Source organism: Peromyscus leucopus, chromosome 16_21 (assembly GCF_004664715.2).
Source record: "Peromyscus leucopus breed LL Stock chromosome 16_21, UCI_PerLeu_2.1, whole genome shotgun sequence".
Taxonomy (NCBI): domain Eukaryota; kingdom Metazoa; phylum Chordata; class Mammalia; order Rodentia; family Cricetidae; genus Peromyscus; species Peromyscus leucopus.
The window spans coordinates 31,820,250-31,838,552 of record NC_051084.1 but is presented as its reverse complement, the minus strand read 5'-3'; the positions used below and the strand labels follow the sequence as shown (position 1 = coordinate 31,838,552).

General features: G+C 41.9%; 1 protein-coding gene across 1 annotated transcript in view; it reads left to right on the top strand.

Moving 5' to 3' along the window:
• Positions 1-1,162: 1,162 nt before the first annotated feature.
• Positions 1,163-18,303, top strand: part of Ctnna3 (catenin alpha 3) — a 1,489,259-nt gene continuing 1,472,118 nt past the window's right edge. The window contains exon 1 of the mRNA XM_037199948.1: positions 1,163-1,363. The gene's annotated coding sequence lies outside the window, so the exon portion shown is untranslated. The remainder of the gene's footprint in view (positions 1,364-18,303) is intronic.

Sequence of the window (18,303 nt, the reverse complement as noted above, 5' to 3'; positions counted from 1 at the left end):
AAAGATGGATTGTGAGATGTAAAACTCACTCTTTGTTTCTCTGTGAAAAGAAACCATTCCAAGATCCTCCCTGGGAAAAAGGATGCTTTAAAATAAATCTGGAAGGGCATTATGTCAGTAACTAAGACTCTTTAGATAAATGTCCATTCTGTCCATTTTAAGGGAGGCTACGGGAAAAATACTCTTATTTTGCAGGCTTCCTTGGAAGTCCTATAAAATGAACCCCCTTTCACAGCTGATTTTCTCTGACAGTCCCCAGATCCTGTCTTTCCTCTTGGCTCCCTGGTATTTGTTCCAAGAGTGTCTGCAGAACTAATAAATATATGCTTTCTTCTATTTTGAATTCAGTCCCTTAAGAACAGGACTGCCAAAGCTCCAACAAATAGTTCATGTTGTTGTTAAAGTAGTTTTGTGTGTTATTACAAGAAAAATAAAAGCATGATTAGCTAAGGAAACATGTCATAAAGGCTCAACACCCAAACTCAAGGAATTGTTGGCATAATAAGGAATTAGGCGGTGGGGTGCAGTATTGTTGAGTTTAAGATATGGTTCTGGGGAATAAAAAGGCTGTATGTATACATGCTCTTATGTTCATGGAAGAATTCATGTTATATATGGAAGGAAATACAGAAAAAAAAATCTCTGTAAGTAGAAAAAAAGAAAAGTTCAAGGATGAACCTGTTTTCTGGTGCCTTAAATCGAATAATTGTTCTACTAAAGGGGTTTTGATAACTCCTCTGTCTGGCTTTTTACTGCTCTGTGGTCGTTCCTACAGACAAGAAGCGGAAAGTACGGTAGGCAGTATAAGGGTGTGTGAGACGATAAGATTTCAGTGGAAAAACAGTCTCAGATGAGACCCACCGCTCCAGAGACTCTGCATTTTAAGGAATAACAGAGTGAGGATTTCCTGGCCTTTTCGTATCCCCTGCTTTACAATTTCTCACTTTCAATAATTCTAACCTTCAGCTTTAATCTGAAACTGTCCCTTATTTTGGGCAGGGAAGAAAGAAAGTTAAATCTAACTTATTTCGAGCCTCCTAAGAGGTCTGTAGGTCTCTAGGGAAAGTATGTGCCTGGCCTTTTTCAACCAAGTATTTTCAGTAACAAGTTGTCAGTGAGGTCACTGACTAGCCCAGGATTAGATACCACCCACCCTGGCTTGTAGCCTCCCCTTCTTTTCTTATCCTGGGTGAGTAGCGTCTCAGCTAAAGTGACTGCCCAACCGTCACTGTCTCTCAACTTGGTCCTCTGTAGCTCTGTGACTTTCAGGAGGCTTTTGCTTGTCCTCAGAGCTCTGCTTGGAAAATCCCCCCCTCAAGAGCGGGACTCAAAGCACATTGACTCTACAGGACGCGGCAGAAAGGTAAGAGTCAAGTCTATAAACGAAGAGCTAGCTGGGCTTCGGTGCGCTCTTCTTCCTCCCTCGATTCCTGCGTCTCCTTCATACGTCACGGCGTTATAAGGCAGGAGTTTCTTCTGAATGGAGGAAGATCGCATTAGTGTAGGAAATGGGGATGTTTTGACTAGCTGTGATGAGAAATGGAGGCTTCCATGCTAATTTCAAAGTTAAAAATAACTTTCAGACCATGCCAGGGAAAGCTAATAGCCAAGGGCATGCTTAGCATTCAGAGGGTTTCTGGCTATAAAAAGCCAATTGGATGCTCTGCAGGGAAAGATAAGATATGGCCTGGATGCTTGAGCTTTGGCATGGGGCTAAGGAGAAGGAAGCAAAATTGAAAATCTTCGAAAGGGCTTTGCTTCCAACCAAAAGTTTATTCATAGCAGACGGAAAGTGTTTTGAATGGCTAGTGGCAAAGAGCACCAGTCTCTACGTTTAATATTGGTCATATACTGCTTGTGGCATTGGCAGTGATATTGGAAGGTTGAGGAATGATCTCAGAGCTGTTTGGCATTTCTAACCATGTGATGAAAATCGCAGTGTAGAGTGATTTTATTTTACTTGTGATGTAGCGTCTATACAGAGGGAAGGTTGCCGGTTGAATGGGTCCGAGTAGCTGCAAGCAGCAGCTGTTACCTAAGTCAAGAACAGGACTGCAAGTAGTGAGTCCAGAAGGAAAGAGGGAATCCAGGATAGACACCAGGAGCTTCACTGACTGCAGAGGTTTTGAGTCTCAGATCTACGCCACCAAGAAAGACTCGCAACAATCTGATGATACATGAAATCAGTGACTTGTTTAAGACACACCAATGGAGAAGCAGGGGTTCAAAGAAGCCTCGGTTCTGGGTTTGTGGCTAGTTCATCCAGCTAGAGCAGAAGATCAATGCAGAGAGAATACATAGGATTTGAAGCTGTGGATTACCAAGAGTTAAAGTGAATGGCATGTTTGGCTATGTTATTAGAATTTCAGTGTTCATTATAAAAAAAAATTACCTCAAAGGTGATGTAGGAGGGAACCTAAAATACAGACAGGTATAGACATGCTCATTTACATCTGTTACCTCCTACACACAGTTTGGATGTTCCTTATTATTTGAGTAAAAGATTGGGACTTTTTAGAGTCGCATTTATTTTTATTACAAAAGTAGACAGTGCTCATTGTGTGATTTTTGAAAGAACAGAGGAAAAATTATTGTTTGTGATCTCACTGATACATGTTTCCTTCTAGTCTTCTTTTTCTCCCTGGCTTTAGAATCGTTGCTATAATATTGAGAGTCATATCTGTAGCCTTGCTTTTTCCCTTCACCTTAAGCTTTCATGTTTAGATATACTATCCCCAGTTTTATATAGCTCCTATTGTGTTGTCTCACAACCTTTCAGTGAATATAATTTTGTTAATCATTGCTGAACATCCAGGTGCTATGAAAAACTGCTTTTGCGTATTTTTATGTGAATTTACATCACGTATTTATATTTAAGATAATTTCCTTAATCCCCGTTCCTAAGTGTGGAGTTGTTGGAATGCAGAATGTTCAACTTGAAGGTGAAGCTTGTGATTTTTAAGATCTGTTTTTACTGTTTTTCTTTTAAAGCATTATAAAATTTCTTGTCAGCCAAATAAAATATTTATTAAGTGTTTATAATGTGTAAACACGGATATCAGGCAGATGGATAACAACATACTAAGTTTTTATAAGGACACAATCTTACCTACTTACAGAATTTCAATTTATAAACATCAACAAAGCTACACATGGCATTGAAAGAGCCCCAGCTCTCCCTGAAACCGATATGATTGTCGATTATTTGTGTCACATTGGCTGTCGAACAGTAGCATTTGTAAACCCTGCTGGGAAACTATGTATGCACAATACTGATTTATAGAAGTTTTATGATCCAGCTGTGAGGAATAAATTGCAAAACCAGGAAAAGTCAGTAAATATCTCAGTTATAGAACAGCCGGGGAAATCACAATTATTTGGAGGAAATCTACAGGCTGAAGAATTGAAAGAAAAAGAAACAAAGGCACAGAATAAGGCATCAATTGGGTGGGAGTTGGGGAAGAGGAGCTTCAGTTTTTAAATTGTTGAATTAAGGAAGTATGATTGTAAAAGGGAAAAGCTAAGGCATGATGATAAAACTGTCAGAGGTGGTGGCCTGTACAGAGAAATCAGTTGGGATGGGGGCAGAGATCCCTGTATTATTTGATGGGAGACGAGGTGTAGAGTTGTGAATTCTCAAAGGAGGTATGTTGCCTCTCTTTAAAAAAAGCTTTCCAACCATGGCTTCTTATTTTTGGGTGGTATTTGGAGGGGCTCCTTAAGGGGCAGGCAGGAGTTCTCTAGCCTCTTTGACCTTTGGTTTACATGTTTCACTTTTTAATTTGGAATGGGAAGGGTTCATTTTTAAGAAAAGGAATTGGCAGCTCAGTCTTGCCTGAAGAAGATACCATGTATCTTGTGGTGAAGACTTAAAAATAGCCTTTAATCCCAGTACTTGGGAGGCAGAGGCAGGCGGATCTCTGTGGTTCGAGGCCAGCCTGGTCTCCCAAAGTGAGTTCCAGGAAAGGCACAAAGCTACACAGAGAAACCCTGTTTCGAGATAAAAAAAAGTATTTATTTGTGGATCATTGGCTCATGGGAATGTTAGTCTAGAGTTTCAAAAGCTTTTTTTTTTTTTTTTTTTCTGATTCTAGTTTTTATATTGGATTTTAAGTGACATTGTGCTGTGGGGGTGGAAACTGAGTTTGTCCAAGTGGTTAATCTAATGGAAAATGACAGATAATTGGGAGTACAGAATTGTTGAAAGTCAGGACTGTTACTCACTGCTCCTGATTACTCTTCCACGTACTTAATTATACCTCATAACTATATTGCTGCTGCCTGGAACTCGGCCAGTAATCGGTAACCAATGTGATAGCTAACTTTAGGGACTAGGAAGTGACTTAAAATTCCAGTGTATAAAATTATTGTCTTGGCACCTCTTTTCTTTGTCTGCCTTTCATTTGTTTTTTTAAAATATTATTATTTTTTTGTGTGTGCATGTGCCATGATGCATGTATGGAAGGCAAAGGATAACAACCGGGATGTCTCTCTTTTCACAATGATGTGCATCCTGGGATTGTACCTCAGCTTGTCGGGCTTGGTGGCAGGTGCTTTTACTCACTGAGCCTTTAATTTGCTTAACTGTTATGTCTATATACTTCCGGTCTCTCCAGTCAGTGGGAAAATTGACTTGATACAGATACAGCAATGTTTTAAAAATTTATTTATTATGTACACAGTGTTCTGCCTATGTGCCAGAAGAGGGCGCCAGATCTCATTATGGATGGTTGTGAGCCACCATGTGGTTGCTGGAAATCGAACTCAAGGCCTTTGGCTGCTCTTAACTGCTACTGAGCCACCTCTCCAGCCTCTGCTGACACAGCAATGTGTAATGTGAAAAATGTCAGTGTGTCAGCTCCCCTTTAAATTTAATGCCATTCAAAGTATGATCTGCAGTTCTCAGTTTGTTACTGTGCCAAAGTGCAAACCAGCCATACTAGAAACACTTTGCAGCGGGACTCTGCAGATGAGCGAAGCGGTTATTGATTTACAGTTTCATGGGAACCCCTTGCAGAATTCACTCAGAATAGCATTGCTTAAGTTAAACCAAGCATTGATCTCCCCTACCAATATATGTAAAGGCAGAGAACTGGCACGAAGGCACACAGTTATTACATAATAGATGAATGTCAATGCAAAGAGCCCCTGATGTACCTCACCGAGAAGCCTACAGAATGACTGAGAGGCAAGATTATTCAAGGGATAGGGTCTACGCTAACACTCACTTGGGAGTTTATTCTAAATGCTATAGGTTGTTGCTATTGAAACAAAGATCCTGCTCTCATGGTGTTTCTGTGTGTGTGTGTGTGTGTGTGTGTGTGTGTGTGTGTGTGTGTAGATTAAGAAATAAGATCTATTCTGAGACTTCCCCCAGCCAGAAAAGCCTTAGTTTATGGTTGAAACTTACAAATTGTTTCCACTGAAATTTATGGGAGTAGCAGATTTTTTTTTAAAGACTGATTTTTGTTTCATGTGTATGAATGTTTGCCTGTATGCATGTGTGTACACCACATGCATGCAATGCCCATGGAGGCCAGAAGAGGGCATCAAATCTGCTGGAGCTGGGGTTACAGCCAGCTGTAAAGTTACTGTGTGGGTGCTGGGAACTGACCTCAGGTTCTCTGCAAGAGCAGCTCCTACTGGGTGAACCAGCTCTCCATTCCCTGATTGACTTGCTTTTCAAGGGGCCTTTGCAGTTTCTGTTTTTCCCCAGGATGGGATAACAAAGGAATCATAGTTTTAAGAACCAAGTAGTCTGTACTAGATGCTGCTGGTCGCTTATGTAACACCTCTGTGCCCCTTCCCTCCCCCGGTTAATTTATAAGACTACATCATCTACCTCCTGAGCCTTGGGATTTCAGGCATGTACTACCATGTTTAGGAGGTGATGGGGGAATGAATACAGAGCTTTGTGCACGCCAGGCAAGCACTTTACCAACTGAAGTACATCCCAGCCCAGTTAAATTTATGTGTAACGGTTTATCAAGTTCTCCTAATGGTCTCGGCATTTCACTGCAAGGAGAATTAACATGTTTTAATGTTTAACTTGCGAATACATCCTTCCTTCTTTTCCTTTTGGTTTCCTTAGTTCTTTCATGTCTTTCATAGAATTTTAAAGTTGTCTTCATATCATATCGATAAACCCTGATACCATCATCTCTTTCCTTCTGTTTTAATTATGTGTAAGAGGGAGAATTGTTGCTCTTGCCCCTCATTTGTGTCTTGAGGAAATGTCACAGTGGCCGAGGCATAGCGGGCATTTAATGGGCTGTAGGACCCAGATCACCACGCTGGCTCTTTCGGATTTGATTCTTACCTTTCCCAACTTCATGCTTTAAAGTTTTTTTTTCTGTTTTTGGTAAATATTAATTAATTTTTTGGAGACAGAGTCTCCCTATGTAGCTGCCTTGGAATTTGCTGTGTAGACCAGGTTGGCCTTGAAGTCACAGAGAACTGCCTGCCTCCCAAGTACTTTGATATAAGGCTTGCACCATCACTCCCAGCTAAGATAAACATTTTAAAGAACGATCTAATGTAGCCCCCGCCAAGCCTCGGCAGTCCTGCAGCCCACTTATAAAATAAACACACAGACGCTTATATTGTTTAAACTGTTTGGCCTAATGGCTCAGGCTTCTTGCTGTCTAGTTCCTATATCTCAAATTAACCCATATCTATTAGTCTATAAGTTGCCACGTGGCTCGTGGTTTACCGGTACCTTACATCTTGCTTTTCATGGCGGTGGCTGGCAGGGTCTCTCTGCCTTAGCCTTCCACTTCCCAGAATTCTCCTCTTTCCTTGTCCCGCCTACACTATCCTTCCTGCCTGGCTACTGGCCAATCAGTGTTTTATTTATCAACCAATCATAGCAACATATATTCACAGCATACAGGACATCCCACAGCAACCTAGAAAATTATTAACTAGGTCTTTGTGTCTCTGCTTGCTCGTACGTGTACCACTTGTGCATATGGTACCTGCAGAAGCTGGAAGAGAGTGTTGAATTCTCTGTCAATATAGTGACGGGCAATTGTGAGCCACCTGATGTGGATGTTTGGAACTGAACCTGAGTCCTCTCTGCAAGAGCAGTAAGCGCTCTTAAGTTCTGAGTCATTTCTCCAGCTACAACATTAATTTTTTTTTAAGCTGAAAAGGTTATATCCCATTGATTTTTTTACTGTAACAGAGTGCCTAAACTAAAAGTCCATTCTAACTGGCTTAAGCAAAAAGTCTTTCATAAGTTACACTAGGCATTCCAAATATCCTCCAGGAGAGAAAGAGACACAGTGCAAGACAACAGACCAGCAGTAGCATCTAGCCGCATCACAGGCAGAGCCGGCCAGAGGTTCCTGTTTCTACTATTCTGGTCACTGGGTTGGACGTATGACATATAGTCCCACCCAAGCTATTGTTTAGCAGACTTCATTTCACCAAGTCTGCTTATTTTTTTTTTTTATTTTTTATTTTTTTCAACCGTATACCTTTGGTAGAAGATTCTTCAGACTCGCTGACTTAGTACCTGCTGGCCTTTTCCTTTCCTGTCCAGCCTCTGTGTTGCTAAGCAAAGCAGAGCTGGGACCGGAGAAGTATTAAGTGAGCAAGCCTATAGAGAATATCTGTCACGAAGAGTATATACTAAACGTGAATTTCTTTCCCGATCTCACTTCTGCCCCTCACTCCCATGAATCTCCGCCAATAGAGTCCCTCATGCAAGTATCTGGTATAATTAAAAAATGTTAATGCATCATTCTCTAGAGCCTCATACAAATTTACTTAACTTTTTTTTTTCTTAAAGATTTATTTATTTATTTATTATGTATACAGTGTTCTGTCTGCCTGCCAGTTCTCATTACAGATGGTTGTGAGCCACCATGTGGTTGCTGGAAATTGAACTCAGGACCTCTGGAAGAACAGCCAGTGCTCTTAACCGCTGAGCCATCTCTCCAGCCCCCAAATTTACTTAACTTTTTATGACATTCATTTATTTTGCATAGGCATGAGTAGGTGTGTATGTGTGTGTGCATGCCACAGCCCATGTGAGGTCAGAGGACAACTTTGGGAGTCACTGTATTCTTTCCACCGCGTGGGTCCCAGGGATCAGCCTCAGGTTGTCAGACTTGGTGGAAGGCACCTTTCACCATTACCTTACCTTGCTGGCTAGAATGATATTTTGACCCTTTTCTAGGGGTCAATATAAAATTCCCCAGTTTTAATTCTCAGATAACTTCTTTTCTGACTCTGTCTTTCTCTCTCGTTCTGAATCCCTTACTGCTTCCACTTTCCCTGTTACCCAGAGAGACCAGCAAGAACTCTTTGATAAGGCATATACATTGCTGTGTGACACAGTCATTCTCAACTCACGATGCTGTGCTCTCCCTGGAGTATTTGGCAGTATCTGGAGACATGTTGATTTTCATAACCGAGGCACAGGTGCTGCTAGTGTCCAGTGATTAGAGGCCAGGGATGCTTTCAAAATGCCTACCACACTATGCACAGCCACCACATCAAAGAACTATTTAGTCAAAGTATCAGTTAGAGAAACCTTGCTTTAACACGACATACCCTGAAACAAACAATTATTCAACAAATAAGTATTATTTCTTTGAAAACATTTGATTTATTTTCTATTATTTATTATACTTACGTTTATTATTTTATGGGTAAGAGTGTTTTTTTTTTTTTTTTTTTTTTTGGTTTTTCGAGACAGGGTTTCTCTGTGTAGCTTTGCGCCTTTCCTGGAGCTCACTTGGTAGCCCAGGCTGGCCTCGAACTCACAGAGATCCGCCTGGCTCTGCCTCCCGAGTGCTGGGATTAAAGGCGTGCGCCACCAACGCCCGGCCGGGTAAGAGTGTTTTGTCTGAATGTATGTAAGTATACAGCACACATGCCTGGTGCCCACAGAGGCCAGAAGAGGGTGCTGGATCCTTGGGAACTAGTCATGCTTGGTTTTAAGCTGCCGCGTGGATGCTGGAACTGAAGCTCAGGTCCTCCGCAAGAGTAGCCAGTGCTCTTAACCACGGAGACATCTTTTCAGCCCCGGCACCATCCACTTTATCTCCTCTCCCCAGGCTCAGCTTCCTCTCAGACAGTTGGCACGATCTTTTCATTTTAAAGAGCGTGCTCTTTGATAGACAAGATAAAAACAAAGTAAAATGTTGCTGTTTTCCTTCCCCCCTTCACTTGTTCACGTTGTGAACCCTGCCTGCATGGGAGGAGGGCTGCTGGTTTTCGTCTTCATCCTCAAACCCAGCCTAAGAGTTTTTGCGCTGGGCATTTTCACAGGTCTCCTCTCATTCTGAGGTTAGCCCCCTCTTCAATCGCCAATACTACACGACCTGCTGTTCCTCTTCTTTTGCGTGTCCTTCAAAACTTCTAGTTCCTTAGAAAGCTCCTTGTACACCTCGGTGAGTTCTTCACGTGTGGTCCCCCTCATTTCTTCCTCGTCTGTGATTGTAACAGTGGTTTCATTTCTTGACCCATCTTTGACTTCAGAGCCTTGCATCTTCTGTGAACCGCTAAGCACCCGGCGATTACGGCTTGTCCTACTTCGCTCCGTGTTTCCTTTCTTGGCTATAACGGACTCCAAGGTGATGTAGTGTTCAGTTTCCCTCTTCTGTACTGTATTCCTCTTTGTTGTTAAGACTCGGGTTCAGGGTGGCAGAAATCTCAGCTAATTTCAATAGTACATGAATCCTGGAAATTCATATTTCAGCCCGCATCATTTTTGTGTCTGTTTTTACCAACTAGGCTCTCACATCCTGGGGTCTAATGTATCAAGCACACAGTGAGTTCAAGGCAAAGCTTGACTGTGTTTTATTTCTGGAAATTACAATCTTCTGACTAACAGTTCTTGGAGATGTATTGCTGGGAGGTGGCCTGAAAACTCACCCCCCACTGGCTGTCTAAAAAGTAGTTCCTAGACATTCAGGGGTGTGAGCTGCCATTTTGGCTCTCTAGGCCATCCTCAAATCTCTGATAGGATGTGGATGTATACAGGTGGCTTGTAAGGGCTTGTGTCGCAGGAATCTTAAAAGTTCTTATTAATAAAATCAAACCCGAGGCGAGTTATTGGGGTCCATGCTGGTAGATCAGAGAGACAGAACAAGCCACAGCTATCTCACCTCGCCGGATCCTCAGCTGGTCTTGTCTCCTCAGACTGGAGGCCTCTGAGTCCTCATCCGGAATGGGTCTCAGCTGAATTACTGCTCAAAAGCCTGAATGCTCAACCAGCCAAAATCTTAACCAGCCAAATGCTTCTAGTTTCTGGTCCTCATGCCTTATATATCTTTTTGCTTTCTACCACCACTCTCTGGGATTAAAGGTTGGCTTTCTGGGATTAAAGGCGTGTCACCATGCTTGGCTGTTTCCAATGTGGCCTTGAACTCACAGAGATCCAGAGGGATTTCTATCTCTGGAATGCTAGGATTAAAGGTGTGAGTGCCACCATTTTCTAGCTTTTGTATCTAGTGGCTGTCTGTTCTCTGACCCCAGATAAATTTATTAAGGTACACAATATTTTGGGGAACACAATACCACCACAGGCTTGGCTCCCATGGCTGCTATATTCAGACACAACAGAGTTTTATTTGTACGCCACCCCAATTTGTACCATTCATGAAACCAATAAGAAAGTAGACAGATTAAAAAAAAAATGAAAGTATGATAAACAAAGTTAATTAGAAATTCAAGAAGATAACAAGTATTTTATTTTTAGTAAGAGTATGTCCCAATTATTACACAGGACATAACTTAGGCCAGGAGCTTATTTACTGTTCACATGAACTCAAAGTTAAGTGGGCATTTTGTCTTCTATCTGTGAACCATAGAGTAAAGAAGTATGTTTCTCGTGTTTGCAAATCATCAAGGAGATCCTCATCCTCTTGTGTCTCAGAGGGTACAACAGGGTCCTTTTCTAGTTTCACAAAGGTGGTCCCTTCTAGTCGTTTCTACAGTTGGGCTCATCGACACTGAGAAGACCACAGGATGTTTGTCTATGTATCCAGAGAAGGGAGTGAAGACCAGGCAGGACCTCTTCCTTTCCCAACAAACTCGATGCTAACAAGTTTATTTTCTTATTCATTTATTTAATTTAATTTAATTAATTTATTTATTTGGTTTTTCGAGACAGGGTTTCTCTGTGTAGCTTTGTGCCTTTTCCGGGAACTCACTATGTACCCCAGGCTGGCCTCGAACTCACAGAGATCCGCCTGGCTCTGCCTCCCGAGTGCAGGGATTAAAGGCGTGCACCACCACCGCCGCGCATGGGTGCTTTTGCGGGTGTGTGAGAGTACACGAAGAAGCCAGATACTGACACCCGGATGTCACCATCCATCCCCTTTTTCAACCTTTTGTCTTTTGAGACGGGGTCTCTCCCTGAGCCCGGAGCTCACCATTGAGGCTGACGGGCCAGAGATTCTCTTGTGTCTGTCGTTCAGGGCACTGCGGCTGCAGGCGCCTTCTGCCGTGCCGGGCTTTATGTGGGTGCTGGGATACAAGCTCGGGTCCTCACGCTCGAGCAGCAAGTACTTCACCCACCGAGCCAGCACCCCAGCTCTAGAAGTGTCTGAAGATTATCCGTTATTATTAGTGTGTGTGTGTGTGTGTGTGTGTGTGTGTGTGTGTGTACGGACACACACATATGCCATGGCCTATGTGTGGAGCTTGGAGGGTAATTTGCATTATGTGGGGCCCCGGGGATTCAGCTCCGGTTGGAAAGCTCCACAGCAAGCGCCTTTATGCGCTGAGACATTTCCGTCAGCCCAGACAGTGGTTTTTTTTTTCTTCTTGAAGCATCACACTGGTCCTGAGTGAGATTTGCTAGTGAGGATGAGAGGGCTGTCGCAAGTATGTGAACCTGAGACAAAACCCCAGCCGCGGAGGATGGGGAGAAAGACCCTCACTCTAAAAATGCCCTCCTGTTTCCTGCTGTACTCCAAGAGGGGCGCCTTTTAGTCTGTGTGCCACGGAGCTGGAAGGCTCTGCTGACCCAGACATCATGCTTGGTGGACTAAGGAGCTGAAGCTGTGGATGCCGCGCCTGACATCCGAGGGAGGCAGCGAACTGCCCTGTCTTGAAGTCATTGTGGCCTCTGACAGGGCCCACAGCAGGAGAAAAGGTCACCCCGGGGTGCGGGGGAGTTTCCATCCCTAAATCTTGTGCTGAGGGCAGAGCACGGCATCTTTGAACAGAGCCTGCTTGTTTTCTGGGCCGCAGCTCTGTTTTCTCTCTCCGAGGCATGTAATCGCCCCCGGAGCTTTTGAAAAGTTTAAGGGACAACTTAGTAACTGGAGTGATTTTTTTTTTAACTTGAAATATTTTAGATATGATCTCATCTTTGTCTCAAACTATTAAAGCAGGCCCTGCTATTACCATATGTATTTTATAAATGTGATATTATAACACATTATTTTATAGTTATTAAATTCTGCAAAAGATTATTTTTTCCTCATTATGGTATGATCTTAGGAGACTATATTTCTATTTTTCTATAGTTTTGTTCTTTGCAGTTTTGAATATATTCATTGTGTATGTCAGGGCGTCTTAAACTTTTTGTACTTATGACCCATTTTACATGAGAAATTTGCCTGGATATACAAATATACAAAACAGTTGTACAAATCAAACATTTACTGACAATAAAGCATAAAGAAATTTATTTTAAGACAATTCTTTGGTATACATACACACATATATACATATATATGTATATGCTTATATATTTTATTAAAGGCAAATTTATATATGAGTGAGATGATGTACATGTTTAACTTTTACATAAAGAATTAAATCTTGGCTGAATGTTTTATACTGCAGGACATAGAGTATCATCAACTTTTTTCACAACTTGTCAATATATTGTTAAGGCTGAGAACACCACTTTATACAAAATTTCTTTCTTTTTTTTTTTTTTTTTTTTGGTTTTTCAAGACAGGGTTTCTCTGTGTAGCTTTGCGCCTTTCCTGGAGCTCACTTGGTAGCCCAGGCTGGCCTCGAACTCACAGAGATCCGCCTGGCTCTGCCTCCCGAATGCTGGGGTTAAAGGCGTGCGCCACCACTGCCTGGCTGGCTTCACCAGTTATTAGGTAAGTGCAAATTAAAACAAAAATGGGTACAATAGTGAATACTATACTAACGGACTACCTATTAGATTATGTATTTATGTGACTGGAAAGGGGCCAGTGAGAGGACTCAGTGAGCTAAGCTGACCTGAGTTTGATTCCCCAAGTCCTCATGGTGGGAAGGAGAGAGCTGACTCTTGTAAGTTGTCCTCTGACCTTCATGCATGTGCTGTGCCACACACACACACACACACACACACACACACACACACACACACACACACACCAATAAGTAAATGAATGTAAAAAAAAAAAAAGAATTGGAAGCAAAGGGAACTTTTCTGCCCAGAGAACAGTGTCCAGGGCTGCAGATACGGCTCAGCTGTCTAAGGCTAGGCTCACAACGAAAGCGTCAGCAGATGATGTTCACAGAAGTATCCAAAGCAGGGACCGGAAAGCTGTGGGTGAAGGACCTTGTGTGTGTTAGGCAAGTCCTGCATCACAGAGCTGTATCCCCAGCCCGAGACACTCTGATTCTTGTGAAACTGATTTTCTTTTATGCCTGTATTTCTTTTGTATTATTTTGTAAACTGAGGCATTGTAGAGAGTTAATGGAGACATGAGTAAAACAAACATGACTACTTGGTGGTGAAATCCATTACAGTTTTCTTTTCTTTTTTTTGAGATTAATATTATGATCCTTATTTTTTTATTCATTTTACACACCAACCACAGATCCCCCTCTCATTCCTCCTCCTGCCCCCCACCTTCCCCTATTACCCTAAACCTGGTATATTCAGTCGAGGCAGGACCAAGCTCCTCCCCGCTTTATCAGGGGTGAGCAAGGTGTCCTACCATAGGTAATGGGATCCAGAAAGCCGGCTCATGCACCAGGGATAGATCTTGACCACACTGCCAGGGGCCCCTCAAATAGACCCAGCTACACAAGTATCTCCCGTATGCAGAGGGTCTAGTCCGGTCCCACGCAAGTTCGGCAGCTGTTGGTCTAAAGTTCGTGAGTTCCCATGAGCTTGGTTCAGTTGTCTCTGTAGATTTCCCCATCATGATCTCGACCTCCCTTTGCTCATAGAATCCCTCTTCCCTCCCTTTGACTGGACTCCCGGAGCTCGGCCTGGGGCATGGTTGTTATCTTTGTAGCAGTGTGGGAGAGAGGATTTCCTTCCCCTCTCTCTAATATAGCTCAGCAACCAAGTGGCTCCCTGCTCTGGAATGAAGCAGGTTGGCACAGCTCCATGAGTCTCCTGTGGGAACAAGAGACAGAAATTTCTATTTTTTAACCTACTGTCGTTCTGGGTTCAATGTTCTATCCTTTTAACCACCTCATACCCAGTCTTAAAAAAATACACACTTACTACTATGCATTAGAGTGTCTTCCATTTTTCCTGTGAAGCATTTGCTCAAACTTTTGGAGCTGTTCTGAAGTGCTTCTATTTTAGGGCCATATTTCTTTGTTTTCTTATTATAACTTATCACAAATGGGGTAGGAGATGTTCCGGGGTGAAACAGATGCAGCTTGCTAAATAAAAACTTGTGACCTCAATGACTGTCCATTTTAAAATCAGGAGAGCAATCCATTTGTTACTTTCTACAGTGGCCTTCTAAGATGTGATTTGAACCAACAGATTTCTGCAAAGAGAAGCGTCTTTCCATAGAACAATGATGATGGGTCGGTGAGTTGTTAGCGTAGCAGTCAGTATTCCTTTATATTTGTTGTGTGATTTTTATGAGTGACTCCTCTTCATGGCGGTTTAACAGGTCTCATTTTACAATATGAGAAAAGCAGATAGATGGTGACCATAGTGGATAAAGCCATGGGATGGAGTTTGAATGCAAACTCCATGATGTTCATAAAAAAAAAGAAAAATCTTGCTTATATTAATTGTACAAAATAATGTGCTTCATTGGGACACACATAAACACATATACACATATAAAATATACTCTGGTCATATCCATCATATTCACCTTGTTAGCCTCTTTTGTTTAGAATCTCATGTAGCCCAGGCTGGCTTCAAACTCCATATATAGCTAAGGATGACCTTGAACTCCTGATTCTCCTGTCTTTACCTCCTAAGTGCTGGCATTGCAGGCTTGTACCACCACACCAGGCTCTTCCTCTGTGTTTTCTCTGGGAAAGCTCAATATAGTCTCATAGATTAGCAGGAAAAAAATAGATGGACACTTATCATACTTTATCTCTTAGTCTGACGTTTCTTTTTAGTTCCTGGACTCTGAATTAGTAGATGCCTGTGAGATACAACTCGTGTGTGTGTGTGTGTGTGTGTGTGTGTGTGTGTGTGTGTGTGTGTGACTCACTGACACTATCTGAAGTGTGTCTGGATCAGAGATGCTTATAGATTTGCCCATTGCTTGAGCATTACCTATTATATGCCTGTTGCAATAGTTTAAGGCAGTGGCAGGTTCTTTTGAAGGTAAGTGTGTACACATGCATGTGTGCATGAAATACTGAAAAGTAAAATATATGAAGACTTTTTTTTTTTTGCTGAAAAAATAAAGGAGTAGCCTAAATAAGTAATATATATTTGGCAGTCTTCTTTTTCTCCTAAGCATTATCATTAATTTTTTTTTTTTAAATCTTAAGCCATTTTCGGTAGAACTGAAACTAAAAAGATCTTTAGATGTAGGATTTGAAGGCATCCTGGGAAACAAAATCTGCCAGGTGGAACAGGGCTCAGGAGATCTTGTATCAGGAAGCAAACTTGTTTGGAAACTAAAGTGGAACTAAGTGGGTAGAGGAAAGCAGAAAAAAAAAATCAGTTGCTAGATATTCCAGATTTGTGTGGCCGATTAGCAGAAGGGACGAGCTAATTACTGACAACAGTGACTTTTCAGCTTTCTTTTGGATAATTATCCTACTGGTTAATTGAAAAACAACTTCAAGCATCTATTTTATGCTACTGAGAATATGTCTGTTTAGAAAGTTTAATGCCATAAAACTTTGTAAGAGAATCAATAACATTTGCACCTGGTTTCCAAACAGACGACATGATTTTCACTTAGCTGTTAGTTGTTGCTACACAAGTCATAAAACTACACAGTCAAAAAAAAAACCCCTACGTCTTCAGATTTGAGAAATGGTGTGTGTGTGTGTGTGTGTGTACTCACGCATGCGCGGGCACGTGAATGTGGAGACCCAAGGTTGACATCAGGTGTCTTTCTCAACCTCGGTCTACCTTACTCCTTGAGGCAGAACCCCTCAGAACCCAGAGTTTACCCCTCCACCTAGTCTAGCTAGCCAGCTTGCTCCAGGGCCCCCTGCACACCCCTTCCCAGCAGTGGAGTTACAGGTGGGCCGCCATGCCCAGATGTTGACTTAGGTGCTTGGGATCCAAACGATGCCCCCCACCCCCACGCTTGCGCAGCAAGCACTCTATCCACTGAGATTTTTCTAGAGCAGATTGCTTTCATCAGCAGCAGAATGAGTTTTCAAAGGGAACGAAGATCATTTCCTGCTCTAATGTCAATGAGAAGGCCTTCTTTGAGCACTCAGATTGGCTTCAGGTTTGATTTTTGCCGTCGTTAATGAACCTGATGCACATGGTATAGTAGCTTCCGGGAAGCCTAGGAAAATTCGTTGTTAGTCAAGGTAAGTTTGGGCTGGGAAAGTGGCTCAGGGGTAGAGTGCTGGTCTTTCATGTTCCTCGCTCTGGCTGGAATCCCCAGAATGACTTAAGGAGCATAGAGATAGCAACCAATGCTTTGCTGGGTTGACGGTGCACGCCTTTAATCCCAGCACTTGGAAGGTAGCAGGAGGATCTCTGTGAGTTAGAGGCTAGCCTGGTCTGCATAGCAAGCTCCAGGACAGCCAGGATTCCTGTCTAAAGGGGGGAGGGGGAGAGGAGAAAAAGAAGAAAACTCTGAGTTACTAGTGATTTCGGCTGGTTACATAGGGAAGTTTTTACTTTTAGAGTGAACCAGGCCAATGGATGTTCATCACTATTCAAATCTAGTGTTGGGTTGGGGATTTAGTTCAGTGGTAGAGTGCTTGCCTAGCAAGAGCAAGACCCTGGGTTCGATCCTCAGCTCAAAAAAAAAAAAAAAAAAAAAAAAAAAAAATCTGTCACTGAAGGGGGTACAAATCGAGTGTTTAGTTGTAAAACGAGGACTTTGCAGGTTGCATGCGAAATTTGTTAGTCATAACATTGCATGCTCACGAGACACATAATTATGCTATCATAACAGAAACCATCTTTCCTATAATTAATCCTGTAGCTTCTTATATTTAAGGGACAATTAGCAATAATTAAACATGGAAGTTAGAAAATGTAAGTTAAAAGGACTACAAATCAAATTTATACTGGCTAAACAAACAAATATTTCTAAGTAAAATTTCTGAGGAATGCTGAGATGTTCTGTTGCAGTTTGTACTGAAGTATGAAAATAAATATGCAGGATAATATTGAGGATATTTAGAATCTAGCGACACCCTCAACTGGCAAAGTAAGGGATTGCATTTAAAACAAAAAATAAACTAAAATAAAGAAAATAAGCTGTGTGAACTAATCATCAAGTAAGTGATAAGTTGTAAAATAATATAGAAAAATTACAAATGTGAAGAATTAAGCCAGTGCATCGATTAAATATTTTCCTAGGTGAAACTAGTGTGCAAATAACCATAGTTAGAATTTCCTAGTATTTTGTTCTGCTTTTCAACCAGGGAAATTGATAGCAGGGAAAGAATACAGTAAAGAGAAATGCATGTATCTCTTGCTTCTCTCTCCAATAACAATTTTGATTAATTTGTGATACTTAAATTACTTAAAATCTAAACATTATTTATTTTGTATGTGTGATGTTTTATCTACATGTATGTCTGAGCACCATGTGTGTGCTAGTGCCCATGGAGGCCAGATAGGACATTTATCTCATGGGGCTGGAGTTACAGATGGTTGTGAGCCACCTTGTGAGTGCTGGGCATTTAACTTGGGTCTTCTGGAAGAGCAGCCGGTGCTCTTAATTCCTGAACCATTTCCTCCAGCTCCATTAAATTATTTAATTGAAGACAGGTTTTACTGTGTATCCTTGACTGGCCTGAAATTCACTATGTAGACCAAGCTAGCTTTAAACTCACAGAGATCCACCTGCCTCTACCTCCTGAGTTCTGAGATTAAAGGTGTGCACCACCACACCTGGCTTAAACTACTTTGATTAGATATTTTTACATTACTGTTGTAAGATCTCTTGGCATCATGCCTAATGGTGA